Raw genomic sequence first — 22,807 nt, forward strand, 5'->3', positions numbered from 1 at the left:
ACAATGACCAAATGATGATTGGCCTAGGACTTGTGGGCAGCTAATGAGAATCAGATTGGTTTGAGTTTAAAGCATGGTCCTTAGGAAAGAAATCTAACCAGTAAATCCCAAGTTATCTTGGGAGGGTATTCAGCAAGGTGATATTCTGGGCTGGGATTGACCCAGGCCAATCCCCTAATAGGTTAGGTTCAGATTTGGAAGAAAATGAAACACTCATAGGTAATTCATAGGTCATGAATAAATGGAGATTTACTTGGCCATAAATAGAGAAGAATATTCAATAAGAACTCAGTTAAATTAGCTGAAAAATCACCTAGCATTTTTAAAATTCAGACATCAAGGAAGTGATGTAGCCTGAGCCAAAGAATTCTCCAAAATGTATGATCTTAATAATTTTTAAGGAAAAAAACTGGCTTAACTTGCGTGGGGTGGGGGGGAGGCTAGGATATTATTCCTGCCACAGGCAGTGACTTGACCAGGGTTACAAATCTTGTGACTGACGTAACATTAGGGACCAGATTTTTCTTTACTTCATTTCCAATAAGTTTTATCATGCCATTTAAACTCTGAGATCTGTGAAGAATTCTTGATGAAGGAGGCACCTCACACCTAAGCTTTAAAGGAAGGTAAAGATTTTAATAGATAGGTATGCAAAGAGACCAGGATAGTTAGATGAATTTTATCTGGCTTTTTTTTAAACAAAGTTTTTCTTTCACAAGATCATTTGGAAATAAAATGTAATCCTGAGGTTCAAATCCATGGACATAGAGAAAATTATTTTACCGTAAGATAATGGATCCATCAAAAAATTTCCAGGGCTTGAAGGTAGAAAGATTGCTTGATATAAGTAAAACTATGAGAAAGAGAAAAACTAATTCAAATCAACAAAACATAAACTTCATTAACATAGGAAGTTTATAATGAAAATAAATATGACATAAAATCCTTTAATTTTCTCCTTACTCTCAAAAACAAAGATCAAAAGTCAATTCCCTACCAAATATTTTTCTCTAAAGGACTTTAAAACTTCTTGATCCTTGTTTTCCTTGTTTTCTGGATCTTAAGCATAAACCTAGATTTTCAAGTTTTTTTTGTTCTTTAACTAATTATGATTTTCTTGCTTTAGACCAGTGTTGTACATAAAAAGGAACTTTGTAGCTATTAACATTTCATCCACATTTTTGCATCTTTCAAAAATTTTTGGAACCGTGAATTATTGGTCTAATATCTCTGGACTACATTGTATGTAGCCTTATTTAAGGTGTTTGCTCCACATTATTGCACATCACTACATAAATTTAAACTAAGTTTTAAAACTTTAATCTGGAAAAGTGAAAGCAGAATTTTTTTCTCTTACAGGTATTTTAATCCATCACAAATGCCTCTCAAAAATACAGACCTATGATATATGATTATCTTATCTTCAAAGAACTTTTCTTAAATAGAGCTAAAAGGACAGATTTGTAATCGAATGATTCAGAACAATTATTCAACGAGATGCCTTTTTCCTTTCAGAAAAATAAAATAAAATAAAACAAAATGTAACTTGGGCTTTTGTAAAGCAATTGGAATTTTCCAATTGTCAGTCACATTTGAGTATCCATGGGAAAGAAAAGGGACATAATAAATCTACTCAGAAACATCCACATAGGAAAAGCAGTCCCATGTGAATAGAATGCTGGGCCTGGAGTCAGGAAGACCAGAATTCAAATAGAACTTAGAACACTTATATTAAATTATAAGTGGATTATAAGTTGGATGGCCCTGCACAAGTCACTGTTTGCTTTAATTTCCTCATCTATAAATTAGGTATAATAATAGGCAACTGCTTTTCAGGATTGTTGTGAAGAAAAAAAGGAAATAATAAGTTTAAAGCATAATACCTGGAACACATTTGGTGATTAATAAATGTTCATTTCCTTGGTTGTAAACTTTTGAATTACAACCTATAATATTCAGTTGATAACAAATATTCACTAAACAATTTCTATAAACCAGGCACTCTACTAAGATGCTGAGGATACAAAGATGAAAGCTATTCCCAAGAAACTTAAATTCTATTAAAGAACATAACATATATACATATATATTATGTACATACACACACATGCAAAATAAATTCAAGGTAATTTGGGAGTGCTAAGGGGAATTATTACTACCTGGAAATAATAATACTCACCACGTGGGACAATAGAATAGGCCTAACGTAGGTTGTGGCACTCAAGCTTTAAAGGAAGTTATTATAAGAAGTGGATGGAAAAGAAGAAAGAAATTCCAAGATTTGGTGACAAAACTGTGTGAAAAAAGAGATAAGCAGTAGAATATTGTATATGGTACACTGCAAAGACAGGCTGTCTGGACCACAGAATTCATGAAAAAGAGAAATATACAATAAGCCCAGAAAGACAAGAGCTGAAAAATCTTAATTGCTAAAAAGACAGGAATTTGTAGTTGATCCTAGAGTTGACATTTATTGAGTAGGAAAGTGATGTGGAGACCACTTTGTTAGTCATATGGGACAAAAGAGTCAAACTCTCCATTATTGCCAAACTCCAAAGAGGAGCTGAATCTGATTAAAATGTAATTGGAAAATATTTAATAAAATAAAAACACAATGCAACATAAATAGTGTCGACTTGTGGTTTTCTAAGTCAGTATGCAGCCAGTAGAGATTCCTTTCCATTTGAGTTTGATATCACTGGTGTAAAAGATGAATTGGAGAGAGGAGAGAGGCAAAAAAAAAAAAAAGGAAAAAAAGTAGGAAGGTTATTGTAATTGTGCAAGTGAGAGGTGATACAGGCCAAAATTAAACAAGGAGCAGCCATAGAAGTAATGAGAAGGAGAGAGATACCAGAGAAGCTGTGAAAGATTCAAAGATGTGGAAGGAGAATCAATAAGACTTGGCAACTGACAAGATTTGGGAGATAAAAAAGAGGAGTTGAAGATGCTCAGTTCTGGAAAGATGTTAGTACCTTTCACAAAAACAGTAAAGTTCAAAATAGGAATGATTTGGAGGAAAGATAATGATTAACAAACTAGTCCTAAGTTTCATTTCAGATACTCCCATCATTTGGTTCTCCTATGGTCACTTTTTTCCCTTCTTTTTTTGAATGTTTTTTACATTCAAAGAGAGAGAGAGAGAGAGAGAGAGAGAGAGAGAGAGAGAGAGAGAGAGAGAGAGAACTAAATAAATACTTTTTAAAAAAGCATCTTTAATGGATTACAAAAAAGAGAAAAGGACCAATGCATGCAAAAATGTTTGTAACAGCTCTTTTTGTAGTAGCAAGAAACTAGAAACTGAGCAGATGCCCATCAGTTGGAGAATGGCTGAATAAGTTATAGTATATGGATGTTATGGAATAGTATTGTTCTATAAGAAATGATCAGCAGCATGATTTCAGAGAGGTCTGGAGAGATTTACATGATCTGATGCTGAGTGAAGTAAATAGAACCAGGGGAATATTATATATGGCAACAGCAAGATTATATAACGATCAATTTTGATGGACATGACTCTTTTCAACAGTGAAGTAATTCAGGCCATTTCCAATGGTCTTGTGATGAAGAGAGCCATCTATACCCAGAGAGAGGACTGTGGGAACTGAGTGTACATCACAATAGAGTATTTTCATCTTTTTTATTGTTGCTTACTTGCATTTTGTTTTCTTTCTCATTTTTTCCTTTTTGATCTGATTTTTCTTGTGCACCATAATAACTGTGGAAATATTAGAAGAATTGCACATATCTAACATATATTGGATTACTTGCTGTCTAGAGGAGGGAGTGGGGAGAAGGGAGGGAGAAAAAATGTGGAACAGAGGGTTTTTCAGGGGTGAATGTTGAAAATTATCTATGCATATGTTTTGAAAATAAACAGCATTAATCAAAAATAATCTCTGATGATGACTCTTCCCCATATAACCATCCTTTTTATGAGTAAGTACAATAAGAAAAACAAACCAACACATTAACCATAATCTGAAAATGTTTGCCTCATTCTATACATCTATTGAGACTTGGAGGTAGACTCCACAGTCAAACTTCTGAAAAATGGCTTTGATTGATCAATCAACAAGTATGTATTAAACACCAAATGTTTATCAATAATTATATGAGATATTGAAGAGTCAAATACAAAAGTGAAATAGTCCTTACTATTTGCCTTCTTTTAGGGGTAGTTAGATGGTATAGTGGATAGAGCACTGACCCCTGAAGTCAGGAAGACTTGAGTTGAAATCTGGTCTCAGACACTTGATACTTCCTACCTGTGTGACCCTGGGCAAAGTCACTTAACCCCAGGTGCCTCAACAAAAAAACTATTTGTCTTCTTTTGATATTATTGAGTCATTTTTTTGGCCTCTTCAAAAATTAAGGAAAGCAGCTAATGGTCTTTTGAATGGAAATTATATTCATGTAAATTCTGAGTATTTTTGATAGATTAAACACAAAGATTTCAAGCATTTTATAGTAATGTTGAATGAATTTTTCTATCTCTCCCTGCCTGATTTTGTCAGCATTACCCAGAAAAACTGATGCTTTGTGTGGATTTATCATAGAAATTTTTCATTTTTTTACTGCAGCATCTTTAAGATTATATAAGTCAATTACATATGAGCTGAATACAAATTTGTTTCCATCTTTATGCTTATATAACAAGTAAATTAGCCAATGATCCTAATCCTTATGAGCATGAGCAGCTTGACATCTTAATGCAATCCTCACTTATATATCAGAGCATACATTAGTACTATATCTGATCGGCTTACCACATGAAAAAGGAAATTATTTTGACTGGCTACTGAATCATAATGAAGAATGCATTCAAAAGGAATTTTTTTCTTTCTCACATGATTTTATTTGAGTGAATTTTTTCCCTAATTTGGAGTAAAAATATTGGAGTTGATTATGCCTTGTGAGCTTCAAAAAATCAGGAGCCTGAATCAAAACAACTTCTATGACAGTGATCTATGTTATAGTTATGTACTAGAAATCCTAATTTTGATTTCCTAGTGCAGCCCAAGAGTAAAGCAGCCAAGTCACTCAGTAGCTGAGGCAATGATTCATCTAGCAGTTGTACTGAATTTGGTGGAGCAAATGCTTCCTAGAAAATGCATTATATGTGAATCTACTATCCCAGAAACTAAGTTTGGATAGAAGAGAATGTCTTCCCGAGTATTGAGGAGAGATGCTTTGTAATTTCTTTAGTAAATATCATTTTGTTAAAGTTAAATTGATCAAATGATACTGGAGTACTAATAACTTCATTTTTGCATAAACTTTTCCTTTCATACCCCAAGATAAATTGTAAATCTTCCCTCCTTTTCCTCTTCATTTCTCTCTTAAGAGTTTTCTTTCTCCCCAAATTTTCTTTTTTCCCTTAAAAAAAGATTAAAACAAAATACACCCAAAGCACAGAGTTTGTTTTTCTTTGTTCTCTCAGTCTTGAAAACAGTAAAATTCTGAAGGGACAATAGTCTCTTCTATTAGGATGAAAATACTTAACAGTCATTTAAAATTTCTTAAACTTATCACTTTTTAAGGTTTCTCTTATCTTTCACATTTGTGTTTCAAAGATTTTACCCAGCTTTGGCTTTTTCAACAGTAATTCTTGGAAGTTATTGGTATTATTAAAAATCCAAGGATTTTTCCCCCACTCTGGGGATTATATTGAACCCTAAAGGACATTTTCTTGATCATGTTTCTTTTGTCTTTTTGGATATTGTTATCAAAGTTTTCCTTCTGCCTTTCTCATAATCTCATGTGAACCTTTCTGTGGTTTCTTGGTATGTGAACTCTTCCTTTCTATTTATAAGCTTTTTTTCCTGTTGACCAATAATCTCTGGAGTGTGGCAGTCATTACAGGTGAAAGATAGGGATTACATTTCCTTTTAAGTGGTGATATATGGATTCTCTTTTCACTTTATCGTCTACTTAGTATTGTCAAGGTAGTTTTCTTTTTCAGTTTCTTAAAATATGTACCTAGTTTTTCTGCTTTATCATGATTTTCAATTATTTTTAAAATTATCATTTCTCATCCTGTTTTTCATGCCAGTTTTTTTTATGACATTTTTATAAATTTTTCAATTTTTTTATTTTTATTGTCATATTTGTTTTTTGAATCTTAGATTTTTTTTTAGTTTTCTGCTCTATTTTTTTAAATGCTCATCTATTGAGAGAACATCAGTTTTCTCTGGAATCAAACATAAACTCTTATTTTAGCATTTAAACTCAGTTTAAATGGTCTCTTCATATTTTTGCAGTCTTCTCACTCATTATTTGTCTCCATGTACTTGCCTGATGGGCTTTCCTCTCTGTTTTAGGCCAGGACTAACTCAGGTTAATTTAATTTCTAAAGTGGAATAAAATATTTTGAAAATATCTAGCAGTTTTAAAAAGTTGATTTTAAAATAACACAGAAGGGGTATTTTGCAAGGATGCAGCACTGATTTGGGTAAGGATTCCCTGAGTCTGCATTTTGCCATTAATCAGAAACACGTGTCAATTCTAAGAGAAACTCATGGCTCTTCTTGTACTTGATTTTGTAATTGGACAACCAGAAAGCAATGATAGTGGTTCAAGTTGCCTTGACTATACAGGACAATCCAGTTCCCTTCTCCTCTGTTAAGAGAAATAATTATTAATAACTAATTAAGATCAGGGAATATTGAGGGTTTTTCCCTCTTTTTATTTCCTCATTCTCTACTGGGTCAAGAAAGAGACTGATAATGAGATTGTTTAACATTCTCCTCAATCCTGGGTGAGATCCCACCCAATTGAGACATAAATGGTTTGGGTAGAGGTAGATTATATCTAAATTGGCCAAGGCAGGAATAGATGGATAGAGGTGTGTAAGTGTAACATAATCAAAGTCACATCCCCCAGCCACTCATTAAAATAAGCTCACTCTCATTATAATATTCATTCTCTTATTAACCAATCCAAGTTGATTTCTGCCTATCAGGAAGACCCACACTTCAAAACTATTTAAACTAGAAGGGGAGAATGGAAAAGTTTATCTTTGGCTTATGAGAGAAAGCCAATGACCATTATTTTATTAATTATTTGCTAGCTATGATTAACAAGTTGGTTAATTATCCAAAATTATGTCTGTTGGACTTTTCATTCATCACACTGTCTCAAAGGAACTCACATTTTAATGGGCAAACAACACATACAATGTATGTATTAGTGAAGGCACTTAACTTAACTTAAAACTTAAAAGGGAAGACTCTGGAGGCTGGGGATTGCCAATAAAAACTCCTGTAAAATGCAGTACTTCAGTTGTGTCTTAAAAAAGAAAATCAAAGAGGTAGAAGAGAAGAGGAAGAACATTCCAGGCATTCTTTTTCCTTTATATTCCCAAGACTTAGCATAGTGCTTAACATGGAGTAAGTGCTTAACAAATATTTTTGGATTAATCAATTGATATATTGATTGATTGATTTATTGTTTTTCCAAATTTTTCCTTAAAAGTTCTAATTTTATTCTTTATATTTTGCATCAATTATTCATTGTTTTTAATGTCTTCCATCCACTTTTGGAGTCCTTTTGGCAAATCTATTCTTCTATTCTCCGGTTCTACTTATAATTATTATAAAGTGATTGTCTTCTGAGATTTTATCCTGGGTTTTCTTAAGCCATAGTAATTGTTCATTGTATTAGGAGGTTTTTTAGATTTCTTACTGTTCACTTCTTTTAATCTGCCTACTAGAGATGGATGTTCTCCCCTTCTTGCTATTCCTTTCAAACTGTTCTAGGCTTTGCCTTGTTCTTATGATCATTCCAGTTCCTCAGTGTAGGGATCAGAGTGGGGATTGAGCTATAAGCAATCATAATCAGGTCTCACTCTTAACCTAGACCAGTCAGGTCAGGCTGAGAATGATTCTGTTCCATCCAGCAGTCATAGTCTGAGACACTTGTAATGGAGACTGTGATCCTATATAGAGTAAAGACCTGTCATTCTAGTGTCTGTGCTCTCCCACATTCCTAAGTGACCGAACTAAGCCAGAATCACAGTTGTTCTCCATTCTCTGAATACTTAGATTGTCATGCTCAGTGAGGTCCAGCAGCCTTGGATAGTATGGCCCCTCCCATTGTCAAATGAGGTTGAGCTGGTCTCGGATCTCTGACACAACATTGGATAGAATGGCAGATCTTAGGCTCTGCTCATTGACACAACCTTGTATGGAACCTAGGCTCTTTGATCTGTTTCCTATACTGGAAACCTGATATAGTAATGCTATTCTCTATACTCTGAAATCTTCCTCTATCCTTGTTAAGGATATAAGAAATGAGTATGAGAATTCCTCAGTAATGCTGCAGAACTGACGCTTCCATTTTTGTGATTTTCAATTTTATGTGGTTTTGATTTTTGTTATGTGAAAGTGTGTTCAATTGTCACAGTCATGTCTGACTCTATGGTCCCATTTGCAGTTTTCTTGACAAAGATACCAACGTTCTCCAGCTTATTTACAGATGAGGAAACTGAGGCAGACAGGTTTTTGCCCAGGGTTGCACAGCTAACAGGTGTCCAAGGCCAGATATGAACTCAGACCTTCCTGATTGTAGACCTGGTGCTTAATCCCCACCCTAAAATGTATACTTGATCATTATCAAAACATTGACTTCAGTTGATTCTTTGAACAAGTCATCTTTCTGACATCTTTTAATCACTCTAAATCAAGGCAGCTAATGCCTGCCTTCCTCAAAAGCTGACAATGATAAAATACTTTGAAAGTTCAAAAAACTTTAAAAATGTCAAAAACAATCAAGAAACATTATTTTTATTTTCTAAAATAATATATGGAGGAAAATGTTTTTCTCTAGCAAATGAAGTTGTGGGGGAGGAGAAGGGGCACGTGTGCACTTTCCCATCAATAACATGGAAAATCTGTTGAGAATCTTCCTAGTACTAACAGTGCTCCAAGAATGTTTATTTAATGAATGGCAGGCCAGTTTTTGCTGCAGGTCTTCAATATCTGTCTCTGGAGACCATCATTTCTTACTTTCAAGGCGCTGCTTCAACATTTAAGCCTCTAGATTTGTACCCCTGGAAGTAAGAAGAAGGAGAAAATACTTTCCTTGTCCCTTTGTCCCTAAATATAAAGTTAAACTATAAAACTTACTCAGTTCTCTGTGGGTATGAGGTACAACCTCTAAAAAGATTTTGGATATTTCTCTTCTTGGGTAAACATTTATGAAGCTCCTGCTCTGTGCCAAACGCTGTGATAAGTTCTGGGGGTACAAAAAGAGGCAAAAGAGTCTCCTTCTAGGAACATACAAACTAATAAAAGAGACTACAAAGGTTGAAAGTGGAGAAAGTTTAGGGAAAAAAATGAGTTCAGTCTTGGAAATTTTGAATTTGATGTCAACTGGACATCAAGATGTCTAAAAAGTAAATAGAGAAGCAAGATTGGAGATCAGCAGAGAGGTTCAGGCAGGATAGATAGATCTGAGAATCATCAGCATACAGATGGTAATTAAATACAAGGAAGCTCTTGAGTACTTATCAGTTAAGCAGTATAGAGGAAAACAAGTGGCCCACACTCCACACATCCAGTCTATTGCCTTCAATAGAATTTGTTTTTACAAATGTAAAATGTAGAATTAGTTCTACACTACTAATTAGGTGTCTGCAAATGAAGCATTGTCTTGCCAGCTATAAATGCCTTGTTTACTTAAAAAAATAGCAACATTTCAGCAGCCCTCTTTGTAGTGGCCAGAAACTGGAAACTGAATGGCTGCCCATCAATTGGAGAATGGCTGAATAAATTGTGATATATAAATGTTATGGAATATTATTGCTCTGTAAGAAATGACCAGCAAGGTGAATACAGAGAGGCTTGGAGAGACTTACATGAACTGATGCTGAGTGAAATGAGCCAGACCAGGAGATCATTATATACTTCAACAACGATACTGTACGATGATCAATTCTGATGGATGTGGCTCTCTTCAACAATGAGATGAACCAAAACAGTTCCATTTGTTCAATAATGAATAGAATCAGCTATACCCAGTGAAAGAATTCTGGGAAATGAGTATGAATCACTACATAGCATTTCCAATTCCTCTGTTTTTGTACCCCTGCATTTTTTATTTCCTTCACAGGTTAATTGTACACTATTTCAAAGTCCAATTCTTCTTGTGCAACAAAATAACTGTATGGACATGTATATCTATATTGTATTTAACATATACTTTAACATATTTAACATGTATTGGTCTATTTGCCATCTGGGGGAGGAGGGAAGGGAAGGAGGGGAAAAGTTGGAACAAAAGGTTTTGCAATTGTCAATGCTGAAAAATTACCCATGCATATATCTTGTAAATAAAAAGCTATAATAAAAAAAAATAAAGTCAGAATGGACATGAAAAAAATAGCCACATTTCAAAGTGGCTTTCTCAGAAGGTTCTTGTAAATGTTGTATCTTCTTGGCTATTTGGAGCATTTCCTATTTCTTTCTCTTCTTCCCTCCTTATCCATGTTTCCAACTCTAATATGATTTCAGCAAAAAGGTCAGGTCCGTTTCTGGCCCACAAAATTCTCCAAGTTAGAGCAGTCTCACAAAAAAGCGGCCTCTTTTAGGGTAAGGGGGTAGCAGATCAAACATCATCTCCAACTGTCATTAGAGACAAGTTTGCCGGTCCATTTCAAAAATAAGATGACATCTACATTTGTGTTTCTGAATTGCAAGGTTAATGAGTCAAAGAAAATGTCCCCAAATGACCTTTAAAAAATTTAGAACTCACAGGATACTCATTTTTAGCTCAATAGATGTCCCAATTCATAAACAAGAATCATTTCACCTATTGCTGAAATAATATCTATTAGCCACACAACACAAAAATCTTTAGGGCAGAAAAAGGGAAAGAGTAAAACAGAACATGACTGAAAACTCAATATATGTTTACAATGTCAGTAGAATCTAACCACCCATATTTGGTCTCCTCCAGGAAATGCCATTTCCTCTTCCAGGAAACAAAGGTGCCTCCACTTCTGAGCAGCAACAGTTTCTACCTACCATGAGTACTCTGTCATCACTTACAAATGTTATTAATGTAAAGTCATGAGAAAGCATGAAACACAAAAACAGAAGCATTTCTTAGAGGTGGGTGGAGTGAGGGAGAGGAGTTTGGGAAGCTGAAACTGAATCTGGGACTTACTTTAAAATGGCACCAAGGAGAACTACAAGAAAAACTGAAGGATGGTGCTTTATGTGAGAACAAAAAAAAAAAAAAACCCTGGTGTTTAAAAAACAACCCTACCACTTTGGAATGATTGAAGAAACAGCATGGCATTTTCTTTCTGGCTCCAAATATGGCCTACTCTCCCCAAATTTCTGATATATAAATAAAGATAAGGATTAAATCTGCAATTTCATTACTGCCAGAAAGACAGGAAGACCTGGGTCTCTGACTTACATGAACTGTTGCTAAGTGAAATGAGCAGTACCAAGAGATCATTATATATCTCAACAACGATACTGTATGAGGATATATTCTGATGGAAGTGGATCTCTTTGATAAAGAGAGCTAATTCAGTTTCAATTGATCAAGGATGGACAGAAGCAGCTACACCCAAAGAAAGAACACTGGGAAATGAATATAAACTGCTTGCATTTTTGTTTTTCTTCCCGGATTATTTCTACCTTCTGAATCCAATTCTCCCTGTGCAACAAGAAAACTGTTTGGTTCTGCACACATATATTGTATCTAGGATATACTGTAACCTATTCAACATGTAAAATACGGCTTGCCATCTGGGGGAGGGGGTGGAGGGAAGGAGGGGAAAAATGGGAACAGAAGTGAGTGCAAGGGATGATGTTGTAAAAAAAATTACCCTGGCATGGGTTCTGTCAATAAAAAGTTATTTAAAAATTTTTTTAAAAAACCCTATCTCTGATACTATTTATAGCTGTGTAACATTGAGCATGTTAGTTAACTTGTTACTGCTTTAGGCAAATATCTAATATCATTCAAAAACCCACTGAAAATCCCTATTACTGGGCAACTAGATAGTACAGTGGATAGAGTGCCAGACCTGGGATTAGGAAAAATTATCTTCCTGAGTTGGAATCTGGCCTCATATACCTATTAACTGTGTGATCCTGGCCAGGTCACTTAACCCTATTTACCTCAATTTCCTCATCTGTAAAATGAGCTGGAAAAGAAAATGATAAACCACTCCAGTATCTTTGCCTAGAAAACCCCAAATGGGAGCATGAAGAATAAGAGATTCAACAACAATGAATAGTAGAACCACTAAGGTTGCAGATTTCCTTCAATTTGGGGAGAAGAGGAAGTTTCTTTGAACAAGAGACTGGACTTTTTGTTTGTGACCAGTGGTGGGATGTCAAGGTTTGCCTCCTGGGCTATATTCACAACTCTAGTTCTGCTACATTCTTCTACTCATATGTGTCCTATTTTCAGTCAAAGATTATAGATATTTAGTCATGTCCTTTCAATTTTGGCATCCTCTTCTCCATTCGCTAATAGGCATCTTAACAATGCTCACTGAATGTTTAAAAAGAAAGTTTAATGTGAACTGAGTAACAACTATCCATAACATTTTTATGCTTTCTAATTTATCTATTTCATTTGGAGGTAGAAGAAATAGTGGAATTGGTGTCAGTTCTGCTTGGCTGTGAATAAGTCTCTTAATTTCTTTAAGAATCAATGTCTTTATCCTGTATTTTTTTTAAGAAGAACTAGGAGAAGGGTTTGAGCAAATGATCTTTTCTTTTCTTTTGGCAAGGCAAGTTAAATACCTGAGCAAGTTACTTGCCCAGGGTCACACAGCTAATAAGGGACTAATAAATGACTGACGATGGATTTGAACTCAGATATTCCTGACTCCAAGGTTGGTGCTTTATCCTAGCTGCCTTCATGCTGCCCTTTGAGCAAATGATCTTTAAAGTGCCTCCTAGTTCTAAATTCTATGATTTTTCTAATTCTGTATTCAGAAGTTCACTAACTAGAGGCCTGTATATTCAAGGTGGGTAGAATTCTGGACTTGAATTCAGGAAGAAATCAGTTCAAATGTGGACTCAGACATTTTGTTGCTATGTGACCTTGTATAAATCACTTTAACCTGTCTTCAATTTCTTCCTTTTTCAGTGCAGATTATAATAACTTGCACATGAGGGTGGGGGAGTTGCTGTGAAAACTAAAGAATATATGTAAAGCATTTTGCAAACCTTAATGATATATAAATTTCAGCTATTAATGTTATAACAACCTAACCTGTGTGGTTAGCTCTCAAAAGGGACTGTTATAGTATTGCTTCTCAGATTAATCTCATCTAAGCACCTTATTTAAAAAGTCAACATTAAGATTACCTATAGTGGTGCTTTCAAAAAAATTCTTTTTTATATCACAAATATCCAGAAATACTATCCCCTGAATCAAATGATACAGTAGTTCTATTAATATATCCAAAATTATTCCTCAATTGATATTCTTGTTAAAGTATTCAGATATACCGTTAAAAAGTCAATTATGAAAAAAACAACAGGATCCAAACAGAGTTGCTAAAAACAGTTCAACACTATCACTAAATAATAAAACTCTGAATAGAATCAGTCATTAAATTAAAGATAAGAAGCAACATCCAAGTTATCCTCAAGGAAAGGATTACCTGCAATCAGAAGCAGGATGGTAGAATGGAAAAAAGCTGGGTTTAGACTTAAAAAAAAAAAAAAAAAAAAAAGGTAGGCTTAAATCCTGACTGCAATTTACTAATTGTGAAACTCTGGGAAAGTCATTTCACTTGTAGTGTTAGATTAGTTGACCTCTAAATTCCCTTGGAGTTTAAAATCTATGATCCTATGAGTTATATGAGGGGTGGTTCATTAAAAAAATTTTTTTTCATAGTTCTGCAATGAGTCTAACAACCCTTACAGAAAAAAAATTTTTTTGTTAAACCTCGACTTCACACTGCAATTAAATATCTTTCATTTAACATTTTCATTGATAACTAAAAATATCTGGTGTCAGATTTGGAACTGAAAGTTCCGCCTTTGAAATGATTTAGTCCAACCTCAATCCATCATATTACAGGTGAGGAAACTGAGTCTCACAAGTTATAAGACTCCAATTCAATCAGATAACTAGTGACCTGGAACTAGTTACAGAGCCTAGATTTGAGTCTCATCACAAAGCTTCGCTTATTCTTCACCACAGCATCATGAATTGTATTTCCTACCTCATCCCGGCTCATCTCCAAACCTTTTTCTAAATTGATCCAAATCTGTCGTGGGTTTGATTTTTTTTTCCTGTAATATCCCTGGCAGAGAGAGAGCAATACGTAGAGCGTGAAGAAAAGAGTGGGAGAAAAGGGACTCTGGGGGAAAATCACTGAACATTTGAAAAGAGGGAACAGTTTGCAGCCTGTTTTCTGGAGAAGCTCAAATTCTACTTTCTCTACTTAGGAAAACGAGTATCTCTGATGGAACGGGAGAGACCCTAAGGGTCCAGGGGGAATGTGGAGACTGTGATAAGTCCCAACCCTGCGCCCTCCCTCCCCTCAGCCTCAGAGGCGGTAAGCGCAGCCCACACAGAGCGCAGCAAACTTGGCTTGCTCCCGAGCTGCCAGTCTGGGCTTAGCCGCCGGGGGAGCAGCATTGAGCTTGTTGGTCCCCTCCTCAAAGGGCGCACAAGCCGCCGAATTCAGACGGGTTCGCCAGGAGCGCACACAGGAGAACGCGCAGCTGTCCAGCAGACGGCCATCTAACAGAACAGGTTTCCAGCACACTTCAGCTCTCCGCTAGCCAGCCCGGCAGGTGAGAGCACTCTTTTCGCAAAAGAAAGAAAGCATAGGGAAAGGTAGAGAGGCGCCGTGGCTCCAACTTTTCCTCCAGACTGGAAGATCCGTCCGGCTGGGGAGTGGCGTGGCCATGCGGGCTCCGGGCTGTCCCGTGTGCCCTGCTGGGCCGTCGGTTCTCTGAGTCTTGGGGGCTGGCTTTAGAAAAAGCTTTTGGGCCTGAGGGGAGTGTAAGGGAAAAGGGGCGGGGGGTGGAGGCAAACGGAGCGAAGCCTTTGAAACCTTCCAAGAAGAGAGTTGAGGGTCTGAAGGAAACAGGAGTGAAAACGAAATTGAAAAAAAAAAAAAAAGGAGGGGTACAGCGGAGAAGAGAAAACACCCTTTTGTTTCTTGTGTTTGATTGTTAGTTGCACAGGATGTTGCTTAACAAGTATGGGAGGAAAGCTAAGTTTAGAGACAGAAAACCTGGCCTAAAATCCTGGCTCTGCCATTTACTAATGAAACTCTGGGAAAATCATTTCATTGTACAGATAGCCTCTTCTTCCCTCTTACCTTCCTATTGTCTTCATGTTTATAACATCCATCTATTCAGTGTGGCTGGTTATGTCTTAGAGGAGTGCAAATCCTTTAAAGCTTTGATGAACAGAGGAATTCAGAAAGGCGAATAAAAGTCAGATATACTTTGTTCTATGTTAGAATTCATCGGGGCAACCAACACCCGTTGACCACAACCATCGTTCCCCCTCTAAACCAAATTAATTTCTATTTCAACTGGTAAACTGAGGTGGGGAACTGAGGCGGGATCTTTGAAAATATCATAACTGAGTCAGGTTGCCTACTCAGACAAAGCAACCAACTTTGCCACTGTTTTAAGCCCTTGTTGTCAATATTCAGAAAATAAGCCTGTTTCTATAGTTAGAATCACATTTTGTACTCAAAAGATTAGCAGATAATTCAAATAAGTCTCTATGTTCTGTGGTGGAGGTTGTCTTGGTCCCATTTGAAGGATGACAGAATGGTAGGTTGGTCTTTTTCCTGGGAAACAATCCCACCAGGAGGAGTCTGCAAAGACATTTTCCAGCATCAATGTTGTCTTGTCCTATAGAAGCTGAGTCAGCTAACAATTGTAGGGCTAAGAGATTATTTAAGAATGTAAAGAACTGAAGAGGAGAATTGGTAACTGAGGGAAGGAACTAGCTAAATGAAAAGCAGAAAATGATGGGATTTTGCCAAGATAGCATTGAGGAAGAATAATTGGGGGTCACCTTGCTAACTCCAAGACTATTACTTTTCTAAGTATTTAGCAAGATGCAACTTAAATAGACTTTTTACTATCTATCTGCTCTTCAGAGTGACAGAGATGGTTCTTGTACTTTATTTCTTTAACCATTCTGTTTGTGCCAAGAGCCGATTTTTACACTCTAATCTAAGTGATTTAGAAGACTCCCTGAAGGAAGCTTGGAGCATAGTAGCTGACTATATTTCCTACATTTCCTCAGTTTTTCTCTAGAAATCAGATATTAATTCGTGTGTGTGTGTGTGTGTGTGTGTGTGTGTGTGTTAGTTTTATTCTCTATAGGGAATCATTATTTTGGAGAAATTTCAGGGTCACTCTCAGCTTTGACTGTCTCTTTTCACTTTTTGTTCAGATGATAATAACTCACAATTTCACAGTTACAATTTATAAAGCACTTTCCTCATGGACATCCCTTTGAGATGGATAGTGAAAACATCTGACAGATGAGGAAACTGAGATTGAAGGGCAAAAAATCTTTCTAAGTCTCTTTCCCATCTTTTCTCCAAACCTCAACACTTTACCCCGTCAGCTATATTTTACAATGATATATCTTGTGTGTATAATTGTTTGGACGTTGTCTGTCTCTGCATTCTGCCCATTAAAATATGAATTCCTTTAGAGTAGGGACCATGTTTTTGCCTTTATTTTTATTTTTAGCACTTAGCACAGTGCCTGGCACATAGTAAATCTTTAATAAATGTTGATTGACCCACTATTGAACCAAGAGGGTATCTTTGGCTTCCACCTCCACATTCAGTGAAAGTACCACCCTAGGATAAATAACCCTACTCAATTATGTTGCTCCACTATAGTCCTCTATAGTCTCCATTTTTAAATGGGAATATTTTATATTTACATTGTTTTTTTTCTAAACATAACTTTGTGCATTTTCTGTCCTTTATAACCAAGAATTTTAAAAAAGTTTTTTTAAAATAGTTCAGCAAAACCAAACAACGAATTAGCAGTAAAATCTGACAGTACATTTTATTGTTGGATGGTTTCGGTTGTCTTACTAATCATGACCCCATTTGGGGTTTTCTTGACAAAGATGCCAGAATGATTTGCCATTTCCTTCTCCAGCTCATTCTTGTGAAGAGGAAACTGAGGCAAACAGAATTAAGTTACTTGCCCAGTATCACATAGATAGTGCCTGAGACCAGATTTGAACTCGAGAAGATCAATCTTCCTAACTCCAGGCCCAGCACTATGTACCACAGTGACTAGCTCCCAGTATATGCAATGTCCCACATAGTTTCCTACCTCTGCAAAGAAAGGAAGCAGGCATATTATTTCCCCAGGACCAAGCTTTTTGTAAAACTTAACTCTAGTAATTTTCCAGGCTTACTGCATATGCCTGATCTACCACTGTAAAATGTTATATCAAACAGGATGGAGGGTAATATTTGTTGATTTAATAGCAAATTACATTTAGGGTTATTCACAGCAGTTTTAAGCTGTCTAGTTTCCACTGATGCCCATATATTCTATTGTTTTCAAGCAGGTGTTTACTGCTTAATTATCTTGTTAATCCTTTTATTTTGTTGATTTTGTATGCAGCCTTTTAAAGACAGGATGGAAAAGTTTTCAGAGACCTTACACAAAAACCTCAGCTGTGAAGCTCCTCCTTCAAGTTAGTAATTATGCTTTGCGTTGAGGATTTTTTTTTTGTCTTGAAAACATTCATCTGAGATATAAACAGTAACTTGGACTTGCTCCTCCCCTTGATTTGTTTCACACTAGCTATAGATTTTTTTAAATCTATTTTCAAACTGAAAAATCCTCCAGGATGATTTTTGGGTACACTTTGCTGTTGCCATTTTCCTTTTTTTTTTTTTTACAAGGCATACAAGTTGTGTTTTCTACTCTTACTCCTACTTAGGGTCTTAGATTTGGAGCTTTTATGGATAGCAAAGATAATGTTGTCCAACTCCCTCATTTTACAGATGTGAAAACTATCTAAAAATCTTCTGGAGTCTAAAAAACAGTACCACCATTTTAGAATGGATGAGCATAATTTTATTCCTCTGGCTCCAAATGTGGGCTACCTTTCTCAGTTTCCTATCTATCATATAAAGAAAGATAGAGGGAAAGGAATAAAATTGAATCTGCAATTTCCTTGGTAAGGGAGCTAACCTTAAAGCCAGGAAGAACTAAGTTTCTGTCCTGCCTCTTGCACAGTCTGGTTGCATGGCCCTGCCAATATTCTCAGCATCTCCTCTTCTACCCACTTGTGAGACATTATACAGAAATTAAATGACTTATCTGCATAGTAACAAGCACTAGGAGTAGTATTTGAACCAGAAATCAGTCTCTATTTCTTTTGAGTTCTCTATATACAATGTATCTTCAATTCCTATGTCCTTTGTTTAAAGTACATGCCTTTGAATTCTTTTCATTTGGGTCAAGTATTTGCAGACATTCTCCCTCCATCTCATTTCTTCTGACCCTGTCTTCTAGGGTCCAAATTCTCCTTCTCTTCTGCTAAGAAGACCAAATCCTTCGGCACCCAGCAATGAAGCAGTTGTTTTCCCTAAAATCCTCTATGGATGTGATCCAAAGTCTGAGGCTTAGGGTACAAGTCTGTAACTGGGATTCAAGAATGCTAGATGTTTTGATCCTAAAAGCATTCCTTAAGCAAAACAATTGGCTTATAACATTTCACAATAAACTTTTATTGTAGAATATTCCTGCTTTTAAATTAAGGATGATTGTCCTCTGGTTTAAAACTCCTCCTATATATCTGAAATAGTATATTTATAAAGACTTCTCTAAAAGCTTTTCACTGCATTAGTCAGGCTTAGATGACAAAACCCTTAACTGAAGCTTTATTTAATTTCAGGTGTCTTCTCCATTGTTGTGATCAACTTTTTAGTTCTTTTATTTCCAAAAGTTTTCCCCACATGCATTTTTAGGGTGTGATTTGACTATGAAAATTCAGACAAGAATTGTAGGCAATCAGCATGTGGTACATTTATTTTCTCTTGATTTTTTACCCAAAATCAAATCTATAGTTGAAAACAAAGAAAATTACTTCCTTCATTTAAGGCCATGAAAATCGTACAGTCTCCTTCCTGTATTTTTTATTTTAAAATTTAAAATCTCCCATTTAAATTTCCTTGATTGCATGAGTAATATACAAAGAGAATTACATTTAGTTTTCCTTTCCCATGTCTATCCAATGATTTACAAGAACAATGAATGACTTTGGTTGAGAAAGAAAAAATATGCTGAATTAGCAGGGGGACTTGAGGTACTAACTTACCCTGAAATGTCTCTTCCTTTGTTTAAGGAGCTGATTCTTTATTTCATGTGAATGAGCAACTATATACAATCATAGGGTGAAAAGGAAAATGGGAGTGGGGGAAGGCCATAGTATTATAGACTGTGACTTCAGGGAAAGGGCCAAGGATAATGCTTGACTCTCTATGTGTAAAAAACCTGAATACCCACATCCAATCCCAAAGCACACAGCCTCTAATTTGAGTAAACATTTCCCACTGCTTGATTTGTATATACATCCTTCTCAAGACCAATCAGGATTGATTTTAGAATATCAGAGTAGGAAGGACTCATAGAAATCTTTCGGCCAAATCCCCTAATATTACAGTTGAAAGTGTGGAAAGCCCAGAAAGATTAAATAACTTGTTTAAAGTCACACAGTCAGCTATTGGCAGGGGTTGCTCTAAAATTCCCATCTCCTAATCCCTGGTCTTGTGGCCTTTCTACTCTGTTGGCTGCCTCTGATGCCCATTATATTGCTTGGGGCTTTGATGCTTACCAGCCATGTACTATGAGCCTTCTTGTCCAAGCCTGTGTTATATTCTTCTGAGCTGGGTTAGGAATATGGACTTGCTAAAGATTTATTGATCTGGGATAATTAATTAGCCCTTGCACTGGCTAGTAGAATTTATTTTAAGCAAACCAGATTTGTGAAGATCTGAATTTTCAAAATAGCATGGGGAAATTTTAAATGGATACATGATAGAATTTCTTTGTTCATGTAATGGTCAGTTCAGTGTCAATGGTTGGGTTCCCTGCATCATCATTCACATTTTTATTCTACATCTTATTTCTAAGAATAATTCCTACTCACAGACTTAGGAATCTAGTTTTGAAGACTGTAATCATTTAAAAAGGGGATAGAGCATTATCAGAGATTCCCAAGTCTTTAAACAGCAATATAATTATGCAGGGGTTAGGGGTATAATCCAGTGATCTGGAAAATACACATAAAATGATTTGGATGTCCCTACATACTGAGAAGTCTGAATTTTTTCTTTTTTATGGGATTTTTACTTTAATTTTTTAAAAATTATACATATATTTTATGCATTTGAGTTTCTATACTTTTTTGTCATCTGCTGGCTTTGTATGAGGTCTGCAGTTTCCATGAAACTCCAAAAAAATCTCATTTAATTGCTTATATCAAGCCACAATATATTAACACCATGATTGGGAAAATTGCTGTGTAGAAAGGATAACTGTACAACCTTATAAACTTGTTGAAATTCAACTTTTTGGTTTACTAAAAGTTTTCAGCCCTTATCTACAAAGAGAAAAGACAAAGAAGTAGTATACCACTTTTAGCTGTTTAGACCTTATTAGTGAAATTAGTAAATAGTAATAGACATTTATTCAGACCTACATTCCATATGCTAAGTGCTATCCTTAAGACAAGAACAGCAAACCTTTGAAAATCCAGTGCTCTCTAAACTGTTGGTACCCTATGACACAGTGATACCCCTGTATCATAGAGAGAAAACATTGGACCTGGAGTCAGAAAAACTGGGATTTAAATCAAGGATCTGGCCTCAAACTCGCAGGCTTACTAGCTGTGTAAGTTAAATCACTTAACCCCTGTCTCCATTTCCTGGAAAGATATGTTGGATCTACATTGTAATTGGATCCTAGAGGGAACTGAGAACCAATAAAGATTATTAAACAGGGAAAAACTTTGGTCAGACGCATACTATATACAAATACAATTAGGCTGACTAAAATATACTATGTAACATTTTAAAAATTCAAGACATAATTTTGAGTTATTTGAATCTTTATATTGATAATGTCAGCATGCCTATTAGTAAAAGGATGGTCATTTGAACATCTCTCTTAGTCCAAAGACCTCTACAATTTGTCCTTGGCAGAAAGTGACAGCCAACTCTAATCGATTAACAATTAATGAGATAAATAAGGGCTATATTTCAGGAAGGTTCTTGGGGTATTTGAGTTGGATCACACAAATCTTGGTCAAAATGACTTATCAATTCCCATATCACTTGCCTGACAAAAGGAAAAATCCACATTTTCCCAGATCTGTCTGAGCAAATATAAGGAGCAGGAATACACCCATGAACCTAACCTGAGAAGGTCTTTTACAGCCTTTGATTACATCTCAGCCATAAGTCTTTGAAAGAGATTTCTCCTACTGATTGATTTTAGGATGAGGAAATAAAAAGAGGGAGAACTTTGGTCCTAATCCAAGAATTAGTAATACAAGAAAGAAATAATCATTTCTCTTAAGTATATGCCTTGTAACTAACCAAGAAAAATTGTATCAGGAGAGTTTTCTAGGAAAATCCAAGGTCCATGTGGTTAGAATTACTGACTCATCAATTCCAAACAGTCGGAAGAAAGGAGGTGCAGCTAGGTGGGGAAGTGGAGTGGATAGAGTGCCAGACTTTGTCAGTAAGACTCATCCTCCTAAGTTCAACTCTATCTCAGATGCTTACTAGCCATGTAATGCATTTGCCTCAGTTTCCTCAAAGATGAGCTGGAGATGGAAATGGCAAACTACCTCAGTATCCTTGCCAAGAAAACCCCAAATGGGGTCACCCAGAGTCAGACATGACTGAAGTGACTGAACAACAACAATATTCTCTTCCTTAGAAAATAAACCACAAGAATGACCTTATTTCTAAAGAGAAGTTCATCTTCATTGTGTGTTCAGAGATGCCATGTGTTGGTTAGTTCATCATTTTAAGACAATGCTTTTTATCTTTTTCCATTTTGTGGCTGGTCTCCTTATGTATTGTATCCTGGTCATCTTGATTTTTGTCTTGTAGTGGCAAAACTTTGGTAATTCTGGAGGAGAGAGTGGAGCTGATGACTCTGCAAAGCTCTGGCTCCCTTAAATCCAGTTCACATGCAAGTCAAGATATCACCCTCGTGGTGCCATTGGTCCTTTTCAAGACTGAAGGACAAACAGCAATAACATATTGTGTTAGAGCTGCACGTATTTATTTGATGCTCTATAATTTTTCCCAAAGCTGATTTCCTATGTAATGTATATTGTCTTACCACTTCTTTATTGACTTAATCAGCGTAAAAAGAGTGATAGAATTTGTAAGTCAGTGGCTTGAAAAGTGTGAACCTGTTTTCTCATGTAAACATTCTCAAAAATGGAAGCTACTGTAACTGTCATGCCACAAAAACTCTATTTGGTTAAAATGTAGTTGAAGAGTAGTGCTACTATTTCAATCAAATACATATTTAACAAATGCCTGTCTCCCCCTCCCTCCTCTCATTCTCCTCTCTTCCTTTTCCCTTTCCCTCTCTCTTTTCCCTGTCCTTCTTCCCCTTCTTCCTCTTTCCCCTTTCCCTCTCCCCCTATACCTCTCACAGAGGCAGGGGAGAATGAGAGGGGGAGAGAGGAAAAAAAAATGATTGGACCTGTGATTTCCTCAGCAACAATTTGAAATTTCTTTTACCAGTGTGTGCTAGCACCTTCTTTTAAATTTATACTT

The 22,807-nt window shown here is 35.9% G+C and overlaps 1 protein-coding gene across 1 annotated transcript in view; it reads left to right on the forward strand.

Moving 5' to 3' along the window:
* Positions 1-14,437: 14,437 nt before the first annotated feature.
* The window catches only part of PRKCQ (protein kinase C theta), a 188,903-nt gene continuing 180,533 nt past the window's right edge, over positions 14,438-22,807 (forward strand). The window contains exon 1 of the mRNA XM_051961551.1: positions 14,438-14,783. The gene's annotated coding sequence lies outside the window, so the exon portion shown is untranslated. The remainder of the gene's footprint in view (positions 14,784-22,807) is intronic.

The sequence above is a fragment of the Antechinus flavipes genome, chromosome 5, assembly GCF_016432865.1.
Source record: "Antechinus flavipes isolate AdamAnt ecotype Samford, QLD, Australia chromosome 5, AdamAnt_v2, whole genome shotgun sequence".
NCBI lineage: Eukaryota > Metazoa > Chordata > Mammalia > Dasyuromorphia > Dasyuridae > Antechinus > Antechinus flavipes.